This window comes from Anser cygnoides, chromosome Z (genome assembly GCF_040182565.1).
Source record: "Anser cygnoides isolate HZ-2024a breed goose chromosome Z, Taihu_goose_T2T_genome, whole genome shotgun sequence".
In the NCBI taxonomy this organism is placed as follows: Eukaryota; Metazoa; Chordata; class Aves; order Anseriformes; family Anatidae; genus Anser; species Anser cygnoides.
The window spans coordinates 71,955,135-71,978,697 of NC_089912.1; the positions used below are offsets into that span (position 1 = coordinate 71,955,135).

Here is a 23,563-nt window from a genome sequence, read left to right on the forward strand (position 1 = left end):
AAATACCTATGTTATTTTGTGAGGTACAGATATATTTTTGGTGAATTACAAGACACTGTATGCACTACATTATTATTTTGTCAAACTTTCACAATTCCAGCTAATATCTTCCATGCTGATTGTCTGCTCCAGCTTGAATTCTTCAGGGAAACTTCAAGCTGTTCAGCTATTTCTGAGAAGGAGATCATAAAAATATAAAAAATTAAAATAAGTTATTCTTCTTCTTAGATCCTTTGGCTGAAAAGCTTTAGTTCTCTCATGCTTTGGAACAAGGACTTGAAATTTGGCAGACTTTTTACCTTTTGCATCCTCAGATACGCCTTGCTGCACTGTGAAAATTTGCCCAAATATTTCAAAGTTGAACTAAGGTTTCTTCAGACGCACTTCAGCTAAAGTTTGACAGATAATTATTCTGTAGCTCCCATTTGCTTCAAGCCATCTTTTTGCCTAACCTCAGTCAGCAGCAGCTACACGAGACTTTCTCTGTCATTGTTTTGTCCCTTCATCTAGAAGGGGCTGAGCCTCCCAGAGCAGAAGCTGGGCAAAGAAGCTGTCAGTAGGTCCTGGCGTTGCTGTTCTTGGTACCTGGCTGTGGCAGAAGAGAAGCGGCAGCCTGGAAGGCAGGTTGGCAGCTACAGCAATGTGGACATCGGGGCTGATACAGGGGAACATGGGGACAAAGATAAGGGAAAGGCTAGGGCAGAAAGTTCCTCCAGTCCCTCGTTATACCTTGGGCTTCCAAAGCGTCTTGGCCTTTTGCTGTCACCAGGGAGCCATAATAAGCAGATGCAAAATGGATAACTTAAGTTCTTCTGGTGTTGAGGATGGCAACAGCTTGTTTTTCTCATTATAAATTGTATATATATGTATAAATTTATTTGTTCAGTGGTCAAAGGTCTGATACGTTAGTTGAAAAGTTTTGACTCAGTTGATAAACTCTGGTAATTTGGGGACTGAAGGATTGTGCTGGAGCTCTAAGTATCCATACCACAATTTATATTCTAAATTGTTTTAGGAGTCTGCACACTAGAAAGTTAAATAACAAAAAATGCTAAGTTTGACTAATGATTTGAAAAAAAATAATAAATTAAAAATACAGTTGCCTGTGTAACTAGTGTATCAAGACACACCTTGATAACGCCATCATATGAATGCTTTACCATCATTTCCATGCCTATTTTGAGTGCACAGCGTATACAGAGGTCTTCTGGCCTGTGGAGATCTGTCAGGGAGGGTGTCGTCTGTATCATCCTTACCTCTTTTGTAGCACTGGTTGTACTGTGTGCAGTGAGAAAGAAAAGTAAGGGTCTTCAGCCTGCAGAGAGGTACTCAGAGAGCTAGAGTCCATCCCTGCCTGCACCCATGCTCTTCTATGCAATGTGAGCCGCAAAAAACTTTTAAATTACTTATATCAATTCTTGTGTAGGTTTGAGATTAAAGCTAAAACCTGAAAAAAAAAAAAAAGTGCTTAGAATTCACAGTTTTCACTGCAGATTGTGGACATTCTGCTTTGAATAGAGAAAATGCTACAAAATGCACAGCTCTTGGATTTGTCCTGTAAGCAGAGCACCACAAGTTAGAGGACACTTCTACTCTGTCAGCTGCAAAAGGGAAAAGTAAACCCAGTTCATTTTTCTGGAATGTTACTAACAAGAAATAGTTTTTAGACACTGCATTATTAAGTTAAAAAAAATAAAAATAAAATCCTCATAAGGAAATTAATACTCAGTCTTCAGAATGAAGTGTGAGTATTATTTGGGATAAAATAAGCCTCTAGAGGAAGCTCACTCAGTTACTATTCATACAGTGAGCTGAAAGAGAGGAAGACTTTCACAGGAAAATCCTTTGTGACTGTGTCATTGCAGCACAATTTTGATGCATATCCACAGGAAAGCTGAATTGAGTTGCATGGGTTACCTTACTTCTGTCATTGCCTTGTTTTTGAGATACTGCTTTTGTAGCTTCAGTAATTTCTTAATGTAACACAATGCAGTATAGTAAGCACTAACACAAGAACATAAATTGGGTAATATGCGTAATAAAAATACAAGTAGTGTAAGTTCACTGTATTTTGAACTTACACAGTTGGCAGCAGAGCTCAGGCATGCATGAAATTAATACATAAGACTTTTGGATAGAGTGAAAAGCTCTGATTTAAAAGTTAAAAGGCATTCTTATCCAGACTGTCTGATAGCCATGCTGCTTTGCAACCCCGTTTAAAACTAAGCACTTAACATGGTTCCATTTTGAAATCCAGGGGAACTTTTTTTCTGCTTGACTCCACTGGGAAGAATATTAGGCTCTCCCTGTCGACACAGTGCGGTGTTCCTCTCCTGTGCTAAGGTACAATTCAATCTAAGCCAAAGATTCTAAAGTTCCCTGTTACAAAGCTCTTTCACATAATTTTAATAAAAATCTCTGGCTGTTTTAGGATATATGAAATTATCATTTGAAATAAAGAATCTGAAGGAACAAGGTGGGTTTTTTTTGTTCCCCTTCTTCCCTCCTCCCTGCCCTCCTGTTGTAGCTTTAGAAAACATTTCCAAGGAGCAGGAAAACATCCTCTGTCAGAAGATAAAATCAGGAATTTTTAATTTGATTTTTTTTCTTTTTTGATCCATATGATTGACCCTAACAGCTAGGATTTTATTGATAGAATAACAGTGCAGGTGAGGAGAGTATACACAAAAAGTTAAAGAGGTGAAGTAGCATAAACTTCTATTTTTAGCGAGTGCTTCTCACAGTTGGTATTGATTCACCCCATGCTGTTTTTTAAGATTCTTATTTTCAGGGGGAAAAAAAATGCAAGAACTAGTTCTTTCAGTAAAAATCTTTGTGAGGGAGGGAGGAGGGGGATTGGTCACTAACTCTCAGGTAAGAGTTGTAGGAGGTGGTTCTGTTCCTCCTCTGACCTTGAGGAGCTCTCAGCTGTCTCAGGAGAGCAGCTGGGGGATGCAAGCAAAACAGCTTGCTGTTCAGCATCCATAAGGTGAGCTGCACCTGAGGCAACGTGTCTGCTGTCAGTGTGTTGCGCCAGTTGGGTGCTGTGTCCATGTGTAGCTACGCTCTGGAAATACTGGATTCAGGCAAACAAGGCTGAAAGATGGCTAGACACTAACAGAAGCCTGACTACAAGCTCAAGTGCCTTCTTTAGCAGAGACTTAAATTTCAAAAATATAGCATATGCTTTTTTAATTATTATTATATTTTATATATTCAATTCCCCCACTACCTGAAATGGCACAGGTTGAACCCTGAATAAAGCAGTGGCTTGTGCATCCACCTGCACTGTTTGCGCTGGGGCTGTTACCCTGCTCTGCCCGTCTCCCTGTCCAGGTGGATGTGGTTTTCCAGGCTTAGCTGTCCATAGCATAGAGGGACGCCACTAGCACAAGAAGCACACCAGAGTTCACGAATCAATTACTCACACTTTGAAACATAGCTAAAGAATGTGTCTGGCCGACAGGGTTGAGCAACATGCATCCCGTGCCTGGGGGTGGGGAGGGAAGCTCGCAGTGGTAACCAGATAAAGGGCAGCCTCTGCATCCAGGAGCATTGCTCCCGGTATTCCACTGGCCAGACAAGACTGGAACTTGTTAGGGCAGGAGGACAGGAAGGAGGAAGCGATTTTCTCTTCCCATGCAGCCCAAGTAGGCAGCAGGCTGGGGAGCAATGTGTTGATGGCCAGGGAAAGAAGGCAGAGGACACTGCGGGTTTCCGTCTAGGCCGCGCTGAGACCATGAGTGCCCACCCAAAGGACAAAGCTTCCTACAGAAGGCAGTTGTGGCCACTTTCTCTTTAAAATCCATTATTGAATAACCACAGTGTAAAATGCAGGAGAGGCCCTGGGAGCAGGAACTCCTGGCAGTACGTGCTCAAGGCGATGGGCCTCTAGGTCAGGCTCTCAACTCCCAGCCTCCCTTTGCACTCTTCTCTGCACTGGGAGGCAACGAGGGAAGGAAGAGCCCTGGCCAGCTCTTTGATCACAGATATTGCTGCTGAAGGTGACCACCTGCCAAAGAGGACACCAGACTGTGTCCAAGGGTTATCAAAAACATCCTTCTAAAGCCATAAGGGAAAGACGTAAGTTCCCAAAGGGGCAGCACTGGCCATGGCCCCAGTGCTTGGTCCTTTGTGGGCTGCTTCTAGGTGTCCTTTTGCTTGTCTTCTTCAGGACTGTGAATGCAAAATATTTAGGAAGCCAAGTCGCCTGACACAGAGGTCCCCTCCTCAAGCCAGGTACCCTAAGATAGGCTTACAAAATCTGCATTCTTTACAGGATCTGGCCCTAACGAGTTGTCTACTTGGAGGCTCAAGAAAATTTGTCCATATTAGATCTAAAGTAGATTAGCTAAACCTTGTTAAAGCCTTGTGTGCATGTTTTCATTCAGAATTAATGTTATTTCCATTTGGCTTAATTTACTCGGCTAATGAATTAAAGCAAATCAAATTAAGTTTACTTCAGTTCTGAACAAGAATGTCCACAGCTCCAATAACCTAAATTCACATCCCTAGTTGACAACAGCATACTGAAAATTCCTGCATAGGAAAGCCCCCGGGTAGTTTGCCATATATTCCGGGATTTTTGCAAAACCTGAGCACCTTTTCTAGACTGGGATTTCAGGCTAACATCTTTCTAAACACCACTTCCTCACATAAAAGGTGTGTCCTGCATTCTGCCCTTCCCACCACCATGCCACGCTTCTGCTAACGCCCTGCTGTCCCGCATTCCCACAGAGCTGTCACCATCCCCACAAAACCTGTGGTCTGTGGCACTTGGCAAAGCGGGCTATGAGTGTGGGCAGAGGTGACTTAACTTTTTCCTAATTACTGGTGCACCAGTAATGTTCTGGCTGTAGCAACTCTGTTTTTATATAAATTTACCTTATAAACATCTCTTCTGCATTCACTTTTTTAACTCCAGTTTGGCATGTAACATTCTTAATTGGAACTTACGTTAAGTGTTCGTGAAACCTTTTTTTCAAGCTTTTACACGTCAGATGCTATTTTGTATCTTGTGTATAACTGTCCTTGAGATATTGTTTCAGTGGTGAATTTGAAGTCTTTCTTAGTTTAAATTCCTGCTCAGTGATTGGTAATTTAAAAGCATTTTATTTAATTAGCAGAATCTAATTGTATTTTGATTAGCAGAACCTAATTTCTATCAATAAGAAGGGAGATAACCCAGTTTATATATATACATATATGCATATATATATATTATTATTTTTTTTTCCCCATCTCAAGGTCCTAATGAACACCAAGCACGCTAGACCAGAGGTGTGTCCTGGATTGCAGGGCAGTGATGCAGCAAAGCCAACGCACAGGAGTGAGCTGCAGAACTTGAATGTTTGGGACTACATTCAAGGAGGCAATTAGGCACCTAATTCCCAAATTATGTACTTTAAAAACCCTCATCAGCCAATGCTCAGTCTTGGAAGCGCCTAATCCTTAACACTGTGCTGCTGCAGGTGCACTGTGCGCCTCCCTGAAGGTTGCTCAGATCTTTGTATGGTCAAGCAGCTCATTGCTTAATGTGTCCCTCAGACCCATCAGTCCAGGTTAACTGGGTGTTTCTCTGCTGGAGTTCCTTACAGTTTTGATGGTTGTGCCTGGTTGTGGCCATCTAAAAGAAAACAAAGTCTAGATTAAAGAGTACTTAAATGCCTGCAGTGTGAACTATGCTGCTCCCTTCTTTTTATACATCTGGCTCATAGCATCATAGCAAGCACTTGCATTGATTTTTCACTTCCTTCTCAATTAACCTTCTTCAAGATACGTCTTAGACTAAAACTTCGTGAAATGATTTCTCTGAGTCTAGGAAAAAAAAAATGAAGTCGTGTGTATCAAACTTGTTATCAAGTAATTACTAGAACTGCTAAGCACAGCATGATAGCTAAAGAGACTAACACCCAGTATTTCACATATGAAATGCTGTGACTTTGCCTCATTCTGACTCATACAGCAAGTACTTCTGAAACTAGTGACCAAAACTTCAAGTGTTTACAAAAGAGAATTTCCTCTAGAAAGGTTTCCAGTCTGTCTGAGGACAGTGCATATGTTTGAAATGTTCTTACTGAGTAAAATAAAATAATGAAATAAAATGAAATAAAATGAAATAAAATGAAATAAAATAAAATAAAATAAAATAAAATAAAATAAAATAAAATAAAATAAAATAAAATAAAATAATGAAATGAAATGAAATGAAATGAAATGAAATGAAATGAAATAAAATAAAATAAAATAAATAAATAAAATTAAAATAAAATTCTGAAGCAAAACAAATTCAAATTCAGGTATACCTGCTTGGTCACTGACATTACACGGAACAAACAAGGGCCATTGAGCAGTTTTCTGTCCAGTTTTCCTATTGATGCTACCACTCATAGGGGTGCAAATAAAAATCGTAGACTTAACATACCTATAGACCAGCAGAGGTTTTGTTGGCTATCATGTCACAACCATTAGAAAATGGATTAGAGTAAAACACAGGCTGTAATCCTGTAGGTGTGTATTTATAAGATATTAGAAGGCTAATTATTGGCATGATTTGAATTGGAGTCTGGCCCTGTGCCAGAGGGGTGTTGATCTGGAGGTCTCTGAGTTCCTGCTGAAGCCCACTGGTGAAAAGGGCTTGCTGTCCCTCAGCAGCAGGTAACACCTCCATTTTAGCACTGGATGAAAACAAACGTAAGGGACACACTTGCTCAGCTCCTGTGCACATTTATTTAGCAACATATGTTACAATCATCTGCCAAAATAAAAATAATCAATCCGTGTTGACAGCAGGACCTGCCAGCTTGGTTTGTTGGATATTTATTACCCACGCTGCCAGCAGGCAGCAGATGTACGGTACGCTTCTATTACTGACTAATCACTGAATAGGAAGACAAAAGCTAAATGAAAAGAAAACGTGGTGAAGCATCTCCTCACTTAGGTGGTAACTCCTTGTCTTAACTAGAATTCTATACATTAACAACACCTCCATACATCTATATCCCTCTCTCAGTGCTGAAATTTTAGGTCACTTTATTATTCTTTTCTGTTAATTGCTTCGCGACTGACAGGCTTTGAAGCGGTGCATTTTTCTCTTATCATACAAGCTGGAAAAGCGCCCAAAGCATTAGCTCATCAGCCAGCCATTTGTACCTGCTGCTCACTGTCTGCTACTACTAAATATATGCTAATGATGCTATCTGAGTCTTGGGAGGATCGGGATGAGTTTGTAAATTGTGCTCATGCCAGGAAAATGAATGCTACTTGCAAAGATGACAAAGAAAGCAGCTGCTTTTAGATGAGATGAATCACCACATTTCGTATTACTCTGGGGTAATAAATTATATTTTCTCTCTTGAATTCATTTTTTATGGAAGCATGTGGTTATGTGGCAAGTATAGCATGTGAGAAACCTTTCAAAGCCTTCTGAGATGGAATAAAAATGATCAGATTTATTATTTTTTAATAGACTTGTGTTTAAACACATGCAAGCCTGTTATGTGTTTCTTTTAGAGGTCTTTTCACATATTGCATCCTAGTAAGAAAACAACAACTTTTAAATATTTTATAAGGTGGGTTTGTTTTTCTCCTGCTCCTTCTTCTAGCTGTTAATTACAGGGGTCTTTTCAGCAACAAAGAACAGAATTCTCCATGTCTTAAATGCATATGTATAAAATATACCCAAAGCAATTGAATAATATGACAGCAAATCAAACCAATTTGAAATTCTGATGTGATGTAAAGTAATGCAGACTATATTGTGTGTTTGTTATGAAAGAACAATTTAAGTTAATTGCAATTAAGATGGAGTTTAAGTTTTTTGAAAGATGATTAAGACATGCAAACAACAGGCTGAAAATATGGGTGCTGCATTTGACAAAAATGCAGAAAAGACTTGGACTGATGAGTAGAAGTGGGGATTATCTTGGGAAACACTGTAATTACACTTTGTGTGGTATTTCTGGAATGCCAGGACAGGCCATGCCCTTCCACAGCGCATTTCCCTTCACTCCCAAGTAAATCTGGGGTGGAAGAGGTGAAGAGAAATGCTCAGAGAGGCAGAGCAGGTTGCTGGCCCTTGCCCTGGTGGGTGAGCGGTGGGCAGGCAGATCTGGTGGACCAGCTCCACTCGCCTGGAGCTGGGTGGCACAGGGCACCAGGCTGCCCTCCCGCACGATATCCAGCAATTGCGGCTCTAGACTTCAAGTCCTGTTCTGTGAAGGGTCCAAAATGTGCTGGGCCAGGCAAGCTGATCGTGTGATCTTGTAGAAACACTTTTCTCCAAAGTCTTAATGCTTTCTGAGTAAGTCATATGATTTCTTTCGTGTGATAAACCACTGGAATTAGAAGCTTTATTTATGTATTTATTTATTTATTTATCCTTGCTAGGAATGGAACAACATGAAAGGGCTTTGAAATATTTATACTTAACCACAAGAGACTTCTCCAAAAACAGTGGCCTAGACTATATGCTGAAGGGGTGACTAAGAAAAGCAAGGAATATCCGGAGGGAAAAACTGAGTACAACAGGCTCTACAGGGGATATTGCTGCCCCCAGAACTTCCCAGACCACGTGAGTACCACCATGGCTTAGGGCTATTTTAGACCATAGTCATTTTTTGCAAGAATAGCTAAGCTTTACCTCTTAGAGACACAGCACTGAAATTCACTGCATGGATTTTTTGTGCAACACATTTGCTTAAAAAAATTAAGAAAAGAAACCAGATATTGAAAAAAGTGTTTTTGGACTAGAAAATCTGAACAGAGGACATTCAGTTTCATGAAAACTATCACAAATAAGTAAAGCAGGTCTTCATCAGAGATGACTTTGCTCAGTACCATGAATCCCACTTCTCCACTTCCCTCTCAACTGCACCTCCCCCTGTTTTCAGGACATCCATGCCAACTTGGTTGTCATTGCTCCTGGATGTAGGGCACTCCATCTGCCCAGGGCTCTTCCCAAACCAGCATTTCAGAGGGCGATTTCTGCTTCTCTGTTGCAGGATTTGGGTCCTGGCCACCTCTAAGCGAGCTTTCCCAGTTCCTGCACACACTTCACAGCTGGATGATGACACTCAGAAATGTTTCACAAACTGAGCAAATGTATTGCTATTAGAGAATTGTTATGGAAACACAAGTACCTCCGGAGACAACCACATTTTGTCTATTTTTTGTGTAGCTACATTTAGTGTAGCTACACTGCCTTCTAGTAAGAGGCCATAAGTTTTGCAGTGAATTTGCAAGACCTTCAGACTGAGGCTTGCCAGGCTTGTTCTGTCTGAACTTCTCTTGACCTGCCCCTGACTTGAAGATCCAGAGGAGCAGAGAAAGGGTGACCACACCTCTATGAAATGGGACACAAACGGAGAAATATATGTGTTGCAATTTAAATTCTATTACTGCTGTTATTGAGACATTTTCTGTACAGAAATGCTGTAACTGCATTATTAGTCTCCCTGTTTCTGCCATGATAACTTATAGACTAATAATGATTCATTATTTAGACTGATAAGATTTACATTAAATAACAATAAATTATTGCCTTTATTTATATATATATGACATGCTTCCTCTTTGCCCACAAACAAGACTTCAAATGTAGCAGTTTGTTATTTCACACCCACAAAATGAAGTTTGTTGGCATTTTGGGAGTGCCTAAGCCAAGACGGACAAGCCCTCTGAGCTCATTGTCCCAGTACCTAGAAAGAGTGCATGCCTACGCAGAACAATTGTCCTCTAAAGCTATTTGCCAGGTCTTTTGTGTGTGTGTGTGTGTGTGTGTGTTTTTGTGTGTGTTAATTCATTTGTAGACCCTGTTTCCCAAAGAAGCAAAATATTTCCTGTCTTGAACCACCCCAGAAAACCACAGCTATTGGTGAGTTTGGGGGCTGCAGGTACAGAAAAAGAGAGATTTAACTTCAATCTTTTGGGCTGGGGATTCGTAGGCAGGCAAAAAAATGATAATAATCACGTTGATCCTTGTCTACAGGAACGGGAGGATATGAACTGAACATCCCAGGGAGTTGCCTGGCCATGACCTTTGAAGACAAAGTATTTTGTCTCTTCCCTGGTTCTGCCCCAGGAGTTGTCATCCACAGGAATACCTCAAGGTCAAAGTACAACTTTCTTACCAGTAAAAACAAGATGCTGAAGTCACAGTGGGGTGACCAACAGGAAATTTTGGCCACGTCTGAAAGAGCTGCGCTTCCATTTGGGAAAAGATGTGTTTATATGTTAAACTGAGTTCAACTGCAAGAAATACTGCTGTGCAGCTGGAAACATCAGAGGACCAGAGGTCTGTTTGAAATGTCAGGGAAGAGTGGAAAATTCATTACAGCTTTGGCAGAAGGAGATGGATGTGGGAAGAGAGGGTTTTCATTGCAGATACCATCTGATGGTAGCCTTACCAGGAAATAACTGTATATTTGTATTTTTGAAGGCAGGTTTCCAGCCTAATAATGCTACTATTGCTGTCCTTTGAGAGCTTCTATGCCTCTGAGAATGCCACGCGCTGCGTCGCTTGCCATAAAGGCACAATTGTGCTGTCATGCAAAGTGAGGGCTTTGCTCAAACAGAGCACATCATCACACAGCATGTACGTGGATACAGACATGCATGCAGGGTTTGCAGGCAGGGTGCAGAGCAAGCTTACAGGGAAACGAACCTCTATTTCATATTGCCTTTTAAGTCGCCTGAAATATCAGGGCCACGATTTCAAGTTGTGAATGCCTGCACTGTTATATCCACATGTTCGCATCCATTTGGTGCACTTTGAAAATAGATGCATGTGCAAAATAAATTCTTATACATAATAATTGTCACCAGCAGATGTTTTGTGCACCATTCTGATTACTGAGCAACGTCTCCCAGAAAATGCAGAATCCTACTGCATATCCACCCACTGCACAAGTGCAGTTTTCTTTTTCTTCCATTTTTTTTTCTCCAAATATGCACATAATTTAAATTTAGTCCTGGTTTGTGGTTTCCTAGATTTGAAGTTAATTACTTCATTCTATACATATGCCAGAAGTCCTATACACAGCACTTTGAGAAAGAACCAGAATAGAATACAATATCTTCAGGATCTGTATTGAGTGTTGTGGGTTTAGATGTATTTCTCAATAAAAAAGATAATTAAATAAATAATAATTAATAAAATCTACTTGCATTAGGATCTGGTGCAAAAAAATGATACATGCCATCTAGCCTGAAACACATATTTTGCATCTATATTTACTTTTGAAAGATGTACTCACTAAATTGTCTTTCTCTAAAGCCAAAACTGAGATGTATGCAGGTACAATGAATGGTATGATGGAAACAGAGTATGCCTTACCATTTCACTTAGTTGCACTGCTGAGTTAGCCGAGTTTTTAGTTCATAAAAGTGTGTACTAGTTAGATATCTGAGTTAATATCAACGAGAGGAAGCTTCAAGAGTGGCAGACTGCAAATATGCATGAACAAAGCATATCTTTAAAATCAAACAAACAAACACACACACACTAGTTTTACAGGGCTGGATACACAGCTGAGGATTTTTTGGGTTGGAAGAAGCACAGAAAATATTGGGGTGCTCCTTCAACAATGCAGAAAGCTCAGGCTCTGCTCAGTGAGTCTGGCTTTGCTCTATCTATGAACCACTGTAAGAAGGGAGCTAGTCTGCTCCTAGTAAGGAAATGGAGCTTGGTGTCAGGCACAGGTGAGCCACTTCCAGCTCCAGCAACTCAGCAGCTGGGGATGAAGTGCAGCACTACAACTGCTAGGAAAATACAAACAACAATTTGTAATTTGTAGCGAATGGATCCACCTGCTCTGCATTGCACAGACCTCATTCTTCACATCATTGTTAAAATTATCAGCAGGTATCTTACTGCACAAAGTGGAGGGAGGCATGCAGGGCAGAAGAAGGAAGTTCTGCTGAAGGCTCACTCTTTCCTCATGCTCACTGCAGCACCCACAAGGACCTCATCAAAGCCAGTGTAAGAAATCTGCAAGATGCATTTAATGGCTAATTTACTAAGTGAAATTTTTGCTTATCGATACGTCTGTCGAGACTATCCATTTTGAATATTTGGTCTCCCCAAAACAGCTGTTCCATGAAGACATCTGTGGTTGCTGTAAGAGGAGCACACCAGGACAACCAGATACAGCAGGCTAGGACAGAACCTGAGTCATGTGATGCTTTTAGTGTAATTTGTGCTGACAATTAAAATATGTTCTTTTTCATGGCTACATAAAGAAAAATGTGAATGTTTTCTCTGGTATTGCAGTTAATGTATGGGGAATGTTTTAGGGGAGCATGAATCTTGCAGGGACTAGCAAATATTACGTACCAGCTGACCAGTTTCCTGCATTAATGGATTGGCTGCTCTCCAAAATGAACCTCCTGTGTGAAAATAGACACATTTGTAAAGAGGTTACTCAGCAAATTCTTCATTTTCAACAATGAAATAAACAGTATGGGCAAGAAACACCTTCACAAATTTTTGCAGTGTTTGTGTTGCAATAGCAGACAAATATATGAGGGAAAATTGCATCTACAGACATTGCTAATTTCTATACTGAGTTCTTGGAAAAATTCAAGGTTATTTCAGATGGCTTTATATTTTTCTTTTTGGATACTAACAGTGCTCTAACTTTTGGCCTCAAATAAAGGGGAAAGCCTAAATTGCTTTGTTGTTCATGGAGCATGGATTTAACCTTATATCTTAAAGTGACAATCTGTGCAAGGTTTGGGGAGGAACTGCATGGGCGGAGGAGGAAAGAGAGAACAGGACCGGGAGAGAAAAATATTCAGGGGCATGCACTGTTCAAAACCACATTCAAGGATAGGGCCATCACCCATGACGAGATATTAACAGGCTGATGAATACATTCATTCCTCTGTAGTGCCTGTTCAGAAATCATATTTTGTTCCTGACAGAAGTTATTTACTTCCCAAAATATATTTTTCCTTGAAGTTTTTCCTCACTTCATAATTACTGAAATAAGACAGGATGGGAAACAGAAGTAGGAACCTTGCCTGGTTGAGGTGGCTGGCAATATATCTGAAACCACAGAAGTTAAATGCTCAGAAACCTTGGAGGAACAGCGAACTTGAACCTGATTTTTTCAGTTGGGAGTTCACCAATCAGAACATAAATCTAAACACTTCTCAAACTTTGCACACTTGAAATCTCACTTTGAATCTCTATAATAAGTTTGAGGATTATTTCAAATTAGATGTGCCGCAATAACATAGTGCTCAGCTTTGCTGTGTGTTAAACAAGATGGTAGAGGGATTAGCATAAGCAAATGCAACCACAACTGTTGTAGGTTTCAAACCTTGATATTTGCTCATAAGGTAATAGTGCCAGTGCTGAAGTTATCAACAGAAAATTTTATACTTTGGCAAGAATTTGTAATAGACATAACAAAATAGAAACAACTCCAACCAAAAAAACTCTGCATTAAACAGTATCTCGATGAGCTCAAGTTGGCATAAGAAGAATTTTTTTTGGCTGTTTCCTGTGTTAGCTGAGGAAAATGAAAAACTCACTCTGTGCTAAATGCAAAAATCCTTGTCTACAGGCAGAGATGCTCTTGGCTCTTCTTTGCCCTGGGGGGAGCACAAGCTGCCCTCCCCTTGGTCTTCCCTTGACAGGGAAGAAGGAATAAATTCATGATGAGCTAAAACTTGTTGCATCACGGAGCAGAGGGTGTCATTGTGCTGGTGGAGCAGAGGTGGTCAGGGGGCAGCAGAGCTTGCAGCAAGCAGCAGATCCTCCTGCCTGGGCTGTAGAAAGTCTCCAGTCCTGTAAAGTATGTCAGCCTGGTCCTCTGGCCCGCTGGAGAAAACCTGATCTTGTATCAGCCAAGCTGAAGCTGAGGAGACCTGAATGGGTCTATGTGGCATGTGTATTGTATGGCATGTAATGTGAGAGAGAGGTATGGTTAGATTTTCAACTGTAGATGAGAGCATTTTCAAGCTTAAAGATGAGTAACCAAAGAAAGAAAAAAAAAAAAAAGGCAAGAACAAAGGTCAAGCAAATCAGCTACGTAGTAAATTCAAACAGGGCCTTCTACAGGAGCACAAGAATGGGACCTCACCTGAGCAGGGGAATGAATGGCAACAGGCTATAACATCTGCAGGACAATCTGTCTGCCTTCAGGAGCCAGAGCACTTCTGCTCCATCTTGTGCTACAGATACAATCACACTGCCCCTTATATACATGCAAGTGCTTGTTTCATGTCAATTAACACATACCTCACTATTTAAACTGTGCCTGGTTAATACGTATACAGTCAGACACTGCAGAATGAGTGTGTGGGGTTTGGGCCTCAATCTCTCTGCTGCTTCTTGTAATTTCCTTTTGGCCCTGTATCCTTCCTGCAGTATCTGCAGCTGGAAGGCTCCTCTGCTTGGAGCAGCACTTCCCCAGCACTAGAGAAGGAAAAGGAAACCAAAATCAGGATTCAGCTTTTTTTCCTTTTTCTTGTTGTGTCCCCGTGACCATCTCAAGTGACCTCAAACTTTGAGGTTGCAATTTGTTATCTTTTGTCCAGAAGACCTCATTTGACCGTAACAGAGTTGATGTTTCCAGCCTGGTATACAGAGCTAAGCCAGCTCACTGATGGGTCATAGAAACCCCCTCACTGCCCTGTGAAGAGATGCACGCAGGCGGAAACAGCAGATGTCTCCTAGAAACACCTCTCCTTTGCAAACTACAGTTTCTTTGCAGCCCCAAGCAGTGAGCAAGTCTTTGTTCTGCTCTCTGAATGGCTTCTTCCATCTTTGTCTCACTGCTGCATGGGAGCACTCTGCCAGGCACCTGAAATTTCTGCCATAACCAGCCCTCTTTGAGATTACCATTATTTTACAAATTATGGTTTCTATGTCAATATCTTATCACCAGAACCCTGCCAAGTACCTATAGAAAACCGTGACATGCTAAGATATGAGTAGGACTGAGAAAACTTTACCTCATGACATCCATACACACCAAACATATTCAGGACTCGTGTAAATCCATCCTATCTACACACCTTGCCTAGATGAGGTACATGAATACTCTTAGGAATGTATATAGCAAGGGCAGGACTACATATATTCACAATGACTATTTCAAAAGAGCTTTAATATGTTGAGGACATCTGTGGCCGGACACATGAAAAATGTCAAGAGAGTCTTGACACTGACACTTCTGCCAGGACAAGTGATGGAAGAAGTGAGGCAGTGTAATGGAAGGAGTTAATTTCTTTCCAGGTTCACAGAACTTAACCTCTTTATGAGTAGTTGGCTACTTGCAAGCAATATAAAGTTGGCATATCAAGAGAACCCTGGGATCAAATCTGAAATTTGATGTTACCTCAACTTAACCTTATTAAAGCAGCTAAATAGACCTGACACATATCAGATTTTACCTATGAAGCCAAAAAGCAGGCAGTATTTCCTGTGCCCTTCTTTAGTACCTTTGACGCTGATTAAATTCTGCCTGGTAGACAAGCAGACCCAGCTGACGGAAGAGCTATCACACTCCCCATGAAACCACGAGAATTTTTCCGGCTGGCCAGCCCAGCTAACAAAACATCTGGCACCAGAACAGATCCAACATCTCAGCAAGGACCAGGCGTGTCGCTACTCGGAGGCAGATGGGATCCATCCCCCTACAGACTGTGAAAGCCCTTTTTCAACAACAGTTGGTGGAGATGAGCTCACTTAGCTGACAGTGCACTGGTCCAGACGAACGAGGACCCAACAGCTGACTTCCACGCCACCCCTGCTGCCAGCTCAGCAGGTGCAGAAGTGGCAGGACCACTCTACGGAGGTGAGGGGCACGTCTGGATCCCATGAGTCCAGATGCAAAGCTGTGGAGGAGCTTTTTGGCAGGCTGCAGGACTGCTTGCTGCCTGGGAGCAGGGATGCTGTTGCATCAGGGATCCACAGGCAGCTCTGGACAGCTGAGCTGGGGTTTGTAGTCTAAATCTTGCTGCATTTGTCTTGCCCACACAATGAGGCTGCAGTAAGTCCCATCTGTAAAAAAGGTGAGGCATTACTACATCCTATTTTCGGATCCTTCCTAACGAGAGCGGGGGCATGGAGACCAAAACCTCACCAGTGTGCACTGAGGCTTCCCCTGTGGTGGGAAGAGTCAGCTGGCAATGCCACTGCTACCACAGGATGCCAAGCCTGTCAAGGACCAAACAAAACCCCAGCATTCAACTAATTTGCACTCACTTAAAGAATGTTCCATTGTGGTTTTGTCAATGAAGGGAATGAGCTCAGTTTTGAGAAAAGACACTGTAAAATGAGCTTATTAAGGACTCCTATTGGACAGGTTTCTATGATAGTTCCCTGAAAAGATATTAAATATGGGTACATATTTAAATAACTTTACATACAGATTATTCAAAGAAAGAGTAGCCCATGATCAATAAAGGTTATCAGTTAATGTTAAACAAAGGATAAATTATGTAATTGTTTGTATGGTTTGCGTAATACTTCAGACAACTGATTAAGAGTCATGATACAGCTGCCTTTTAAATCCTTGGCCTAGATAGGAGATGGATTCACATGGGATTTGTGATTTGGTCAAGCTGAAGAAGAGTCAGCTTTTGGCAATTGGATGATACGTTGTTGATTATGTGCATGATTTGTCAAATGTTTGAGGCATCCAGGGAGAGGAGAGCTTCCAAGTCATTCAGAATATATATTGGGCTGACATTAGAGAAAATGCAGAGGAAAAGCCATACCAGCAAAACCAGCACAAATGAGAAGACAGTCTACTGAGGAATGTGGTTTTTCTGAACATATTGGAAAAGAAGGTGAAGGTGTCCTATCGAAAGGGAGTCTATAGAGAGGAATTTTAGAAGATGTGGGATAAGTTCATTTCAGTGGAGCCACCTCTAGCAAGCAGAAGGCTTGCAAACACATATAAGATGTAACCACACATAAGCACAATCAGACAGAGTATCCCATCACAAAAACCTGGCTGTGCAGCACTGTGGTAACCTTACTCTGGCATATAGAGATGAACGTTAACTCTAAAGTTTTAGCTGCTTTTTCGGGCTTCTATAAACTACAGCTGCAGTCAGAAGCACCCATGGAGTTGGGGCCTCTCCAAGACACGGAGTCTGGGTTGATTAGTGCAAGGAGTGAGGACGTTGCACATCTTCCCTTTGCATTTGGTTTTGATTACAATGGTTGATAATAAGCAATAAAAAATAATAGCAATAATAAACCATTAAATCAATCAGTAAGCTTACGGGTGAGGTGAATATAGGTGTGTTTTGAAGCCTATCTTATCCCACAGTGCAATTTGATAAGAGAGACAGAGGAATTTTTGTTTCCAATGACTTCAGTTAAGAAGGATTTGCATACAGACCCTTTACAAGGAATATTCCTGAATGGGAGAAAAGGGGTGCTGTATGGAATATTCCTGTATATCATCAAGACTGTAACACAAGGCTAGGACCATACAATGGGCAAAACCAAAGTATTTCATACAGAAAAAAAGTATCTGACAAATTTGTGTTGTCCTTTGAAATACCATGTGGAAACTCTCATAACAGTGGAAGAACAGAGTTTGACATGGCATCTGTGATAGACTTGCTGCTTAAAAAGAATTATGCTCTTTTCTTGCCACATGTGTAATACTGACAAAACATTTTTTCTTTAATCGGACACTGGCTTCCCATTCTGATTTTCCTTCTTTCCACATTCAAGTGGAATTTCCTTGCCAATAGGAAATCAGTACAAAATCTCTCAGCAGCTGGAAAAAGTAATTAGAGAATAGAATTAGGCAATTTTAATGTATGGAAGAACAAACTCTCCGGGAATCTGCCTGCTAACAAAATCTTAGCTTGCAACTGCTTTCATGTCCTGTTCTTGCAGTGTAAGTAGGACACGGAAAATACGACAGTCATATGAAGAACGGAAATTCTAGCTAGAAAAGTTTTTCACATTTTGAAGTTTAACTTCATTTTAAGCTGGATAAAAGCCCAAAAATTCAGGTTTCTTCCTAGTGAAATGCCAAAGCATTTTCCAAGCTGCTAGGTTTCAATATAATATACTTTTTAAAAAGCTGTTCCAAAAAGACAATGAAAACAACTACATTTTTTCCATTTTAAAACAATTCCAGTGTGCTTTGTTTCCTTTATAAAGGATTTTGTTGCAATTGCACATTTCAGAGAAATGCTATTCTACAAAGTCCCTCCAGTGAGCTCTAAGCAGATCTTTTATGTCTCATTGCTCCGGATTTCCCCAAACTGTTGCTCTCTACAACTGGGGCAGGGGGGAGGGGAAAAAAAAAAAAAAAAAAAAGAAAAAAGTAGATCCTTACAGTGATTTTAGTATGTGCTTAAGAAGAGTCTTTTCTTATTGAATACCAGTATGGTATTTTGAACATTCTCATTGGCTGAAACAAAAATACTCAAATAATTCATGTTCCTGCCATACGAAGAAGCTGCTGCCTTGGCAGCCCCGGAGGCAGGAAAAAGAGAGACAGTGCCATTGAATGCTCTCAGCTGGGCTGCAGCCAGTCTGGTCCTCAGCCAGGCACAAAGGAACAACTCCCACCACGGCTGTGAGAGCCCCGCACGGAGCAGAGACCCTGACCACATTGCAGCCTGCAGCAGCACCATAGATACTGAGGTGTGGTGTTGAGCAATGTGCAGCTGGTAGGCATTATTTATGGACGATTTAGCAAATTAGGCTAACGATGCACATGAATGTTGGTGCAGCAGGAGGGCTTTCCCATCAGAGCCGTAGCCAGTGGCACAAGACAGATAGAGCCTTGCAAGGGCCTCCACTGACCTCAGAGAGCTCACAGGGGCAAGCAGGGATACCTGAGCACCTGGTTTGGCAGGACTAGCTTCCATGACTATAATACTCTTTGCTAATAACGCGTTGACAGCAACTATGTCTCTGTTTGCTTTCCATCTGCTACTGGCGTTTGATTAGTGGGTATTTGGTCATATGCATCTTTGAGATTTGCCTTGTGTTGGTGGAAGAATAGGAAGCAGGTCAATCTTTTAAAATAATTTCAATATAATAAAACATACATCCATAAAACTGAAATAGTAATATCCCATTTCTATTTAAATGATGCATTGCCATCAGATGGGGGACACTCTAAATGCCTCAGGCAGGCATGGTCTGGCAGCACCAGCAGGAGCAGGGCTGCCCAGGGTGAGAACAGCCAATCTGCTGTTCCTAGATGCAAACCTTTTGCTCCTGACACATTCCCCCGTGTTGCAATGGCAAGTGTGTAATCTGCTTAGTGACTGCAGTGATCTCATACAGGATTTTAAATGGACTGGACTGCAGGAAGACTATGACCCAACAGAGTGTTTACTTTATCCTCTCTGATGGATTGCATGTCCCGATGAAGTAATCCAGTTTGAGTGAAATCCAGCTGGCTCAGATCTCTTCTCCTCTAATGAGTTCAGTTAATATGTCAAATGAGTAAGGTGAGACGGAGATATGCTAGAAAACAAAGAAAGAAAGGTTTGACACCAGTGGTAAACGAATTAGCTAAATAGCATTGGTCCAGTAACAGGTTTTGTGATGTTTGTAGAAGTCATTGAAGGAAGCGTTTGCTTTCATCACATGCTTTTACAAAACAGCCTAAGTGGTTAACAAATATTTTTCCTGAGGACTTGGGCTTTGGCAGAAGAGGACACCGTCTTGTCACTGGTCACAGCCTCCTCCCCACAGCTTGGGAAATGAATTAGAATCAGGCATTTTGCAGGCAGCCAGCTGCTGGGCTGGGCTGGGCTGGCAGCACTGGGATGGCACAGGAGGGGAAGCCCAGGTGCCCACCCACGTTTGCTCTGCATGCTTGCCTTTGCCCACCTGTCCTGGTGGACACGCAGTGTCCCATACCATCGTGCTGCTAGTTGACCCCGAATATCTTCATATTCCCTGCATTACTCTCCAAATAAAACATAAGAATCTTTTCATATCATTTCACTGCCTCAGACAAACAATCCCAAAATACTACATGCTGATCTGGGAGATGCCTAAAATTAAAATCTCTGAGGATAAGAATAGATTTAAGCTTCCAGCCCTCCTCCAGACTTTAGATATTTGCTCCAGGAATCATTTCTAATGCTGTTATATCTAAAGAAACCAGATCTCTAATGACGTAGAGCATATAAAGCAGAACTAATATTTCAAGTGGGAAGATTTTTTTCCCAAGAAGTGTACAGGGTGAAAAACAATCTTTGTCCAGGAAAGTCTGGACTTCCAAAAAAGAACCCAGTTAGAGATTAAACAAAGTGTATCAGTATTCTTATTCTTGAGTTTATTGAAGATTTTATTCTTTGAAATACAGTAATTTGCAGATTAAATTTTTGCCAGTATGTATACACATTACACTGAATGTGATATAAAGACTACACAGTCATCTGTTATGCTTAGCTGACAACTGCTGCTTATCTACACCCGAGTTTCCCCAGTTCAGTCAGTTCTCCTACTGGCTTCCCAAAAGGAAATCCTACAGCCCATTCCCTCCTGGTACTGCAAGCACCAAGGCAAAAAGTGAAGAATAAGTGTGCGAGTCAGGTCCCTGATGCCATTAAGAAGATATCCAACTGGACCTGCTGATGGCTCATGCACCCACCAGCAGGAGCTGTGACTAAATCAGGTGGACCAGAAGCCAAAACAGATATCAGCCTGGGACAGGCACAACCTTACACACAGGTTTTGGGATCCACAGGAAAGTGTAAGCTTCCAGGAAAGATGAGCTTTATCATCAAGTAGAAGTTACAGTATTTGGCCTATGTGTAAGAAAGATTATCTTCTACTACTAACTGTTTTTACTGAGGTGTACTTTCAAGATTTCATTCTTAATTATGCCATTTAGTTGGCAGGATATATAGATATTTTTTTTATTAATTTGGCCAGCAGAAATTCTGGAAACATTTAAGATTAGTCTGACTGCCAAAATAAAATGTCTGTTTGTGTTATGAATCACAAAAAGATGCTACACGATCACTACAGTATGATAGGTTATCACATGATTTTATTATCATGAATCTTATATATGATCTCCCAGTAATAATTATTCGGATTGCATTTGCTAAAGGTAAGGTGATCTGAGCTCAAGGTTTCTCTTACAGGCTCCACGTTTGTTGTCATTTCCACAAGAATCCCCCCCCAAAAATAAAAAAATAAAAACTTACTTGGACCCAAGTTGTGCCTTGCAAATCAGTTACTGGAGCCCAACAATTCCCAAACTTTTTCAGATTTAGGAAAGACCATATTCAACAGAACATGAGTTTTACCAGAGAAGAACTTCTTTTTTTTTTTTTAATAAAAAATAAAAAAGAATGCTTACATAATCTCATTAATTAAGGAAGGCTCTCTCACAAATTCCTCTTTACTAATCTGTGCGAAAAAAAAAAAAAAAGTTTTACTCTTTAATCCCTTTGTAAGTTACTGGAAATCTTCTGTTCTGCTTTAAATGGCAAAAAGCACCTTTCAACATCAAGGCAGTAAATAAGTCAAGCTTTCACCCTAAATCAAGAAATTGCTCTTTGTGGATGTGCAGGACAAACCATACAGCTGCAACAATATCATCAGCTCAACACCCCAGCCTTAGGCTGTAGAACCCAGCCAGCAGTGGAGGGAAAATAAAAACGATTAAAGTCAAGTCATCACTCTCTTCATCCTCCCTCACTTTCCTCCTTCAGTTGCCTCTGCTTTAAAGCCGACAAAACATTGAGTCATTAGACAGCTGGCATGCAGAGGCCTGTCAGTTTGTTACTCGGTGTTATATATATATACAAGACAAAAATGAAGATAAAGCCATGTCATCTGCTAAAATTGTTTTGTCTTCATCTAGCCCCTGTGAAGTCACAGTGACCCGTGTTTTAGCTCTTAGTAACTATATTGGCCAAAGGGTTATTTTACTTTCATCGCCGGTACATGTTGAACTGAGTCACCACCTCTCCACTGCCGTGGTTACCCACAAAAATGGGCTCAAACTTGTCCATATAATAAATATATATACATTATATATTGTCGATACATTGCCTCTTATCCCTTGTACCTTTTCCATCTGTTGGAGCTGTTCATTTGGTGTCATTTGAGAGGAGGAAAGGATCTCCAGCCCTTTGTTATGGGTTAGCTCAGTGCATGTATGACGCTGGAGCATGTCAGTGCTGCTGCAGTATGAGCAAAGAGGGATTAATTAAGAACCTTAGAACATGACCATGAACAAAACAGCAGCATGAGTTTGGAAACACTCTCAATAGGAAAAACAGAAACTACTAAACAAAACCTTTTCCTGCTGTGAAGCATCTATTGTGTTTCATTTACATCTCTCAAATACTCCAGGGTCTTGGATTTGCCATATAGGATATTTACACTTGCCAACTGAGCTGAGAAGACTGAGTTTTCAATTTAATGATCATGGGAGAGAGGGTAGTAGAGGGTTTCAGTTCTCTGCTCACTCTCATTTAGTGTTTGTGTTTTAAGAAGAGACAAGTTGCGATCAAAATACAACTCAGGGGATCATGCTGAGCTCTACTGGTCTACAGAGGACCAAGGTAACAAAGTCTGTAGCAGCAAAGACACCACACTTGCTGTGAGAGTTCATATATCACCACATTTTTTCTGCTTTCTAAATTCCCACGTTGTAATATAAGTTTCGCACTAAGAATTTTAGCAAAGGCATGTAAGATGCCCTAATGGCAGAAAATAAATCTGTACACTCTGTGTGAATCTAACTCAAACTCTAGATCATATTTTTAATACAGTACAGATAAAACAGGTTTGAAGTTCAAATTTTACAGCCCTCAAGCCTAGTTGTTTTTGTAGTAGGAGCACAGAATTAGATACCTCTAAATAAACTGATCTGGGAACAGTCCTCATAACAATTCCTTTTACTAGGATATAGGGTTGCTACTAACAGTATGGAATTCCTAAAAAGAACAATGAGCAGGGACCCAAGAAGCCTGAACTAAATAAATCACTCCTACATAGGAACTAAATCCATGAGGTGTCTTTGCCAAGACATAGTCTAATGTAAAATTTTACTGCTTTGTCCTGTAATAAATTTTAAATGCCTTAACCGTGAGAATCATGCTACTTACTCACAAGGTTATTTTTTTAAACAGGATAATAATTTTCAGTGTTATGGAAGATATGCATCTGGTAAGACTTTCGTTTATTGAAATAGTTGCTAAAACTTCTCAGGACACAACATAACTCAGTCACTTCAGTATGCTCATGAGAAAATGCTTTATGGAGCTTCACAGATTTGAAAGACTTCAGAAGAAAACTTGGAGTTTAAAAAAGTTAACTTAAAGATGAGAAAAAATTAAAAGTGAGATCTATCATTAAATATAGGAATTCAACCATATAATAACATAATGTTACAGAAAAATTGAAAGACTGATTTGAAATGAGATAAAACTAGTATTGAAGTCATATTGCTAAAATGGCCGGCATCATAAGTAGATTCACATTCAGCCAGGTAATACCAGCACACTAGATCACTTCTGTTTAGTAATAGCTTCACTGTTATCTTCACCAGTTAATTACACAGAGAAATACTTAGCTTCACTTCATTCA

The 23,563-nt window shown here is 40.7% G+C and overlaps 1 long non-coding RNA gene across 1 annotated transcript in view; it reads right to left on the bottom strand.

Annotated features, from left to right (window-relative positions):
* Positions 1-1,308: 1,308 nt before the first annotated feature.
* LOC106035642 (uncharacterized) overlaps positions 1,309-23,563 on the bottom strand; it is a 30,914-nt gene continuing 8,659 nt past the window's right edge. Inside the window, exons 4-5 of the long non-coding RNA XR_010827554.1 lie at positions 12,335-12,387; positions 1,309-1,447 (exon numbers count right to left, since the gene is read on the bottom strand). This is a non-coding gene — a long non-coding RNA (uncharacterized lncRNA). The remainder of the gene's footprint in view (positions 1,448-12,334; positions 12,388-23,563) is intronic.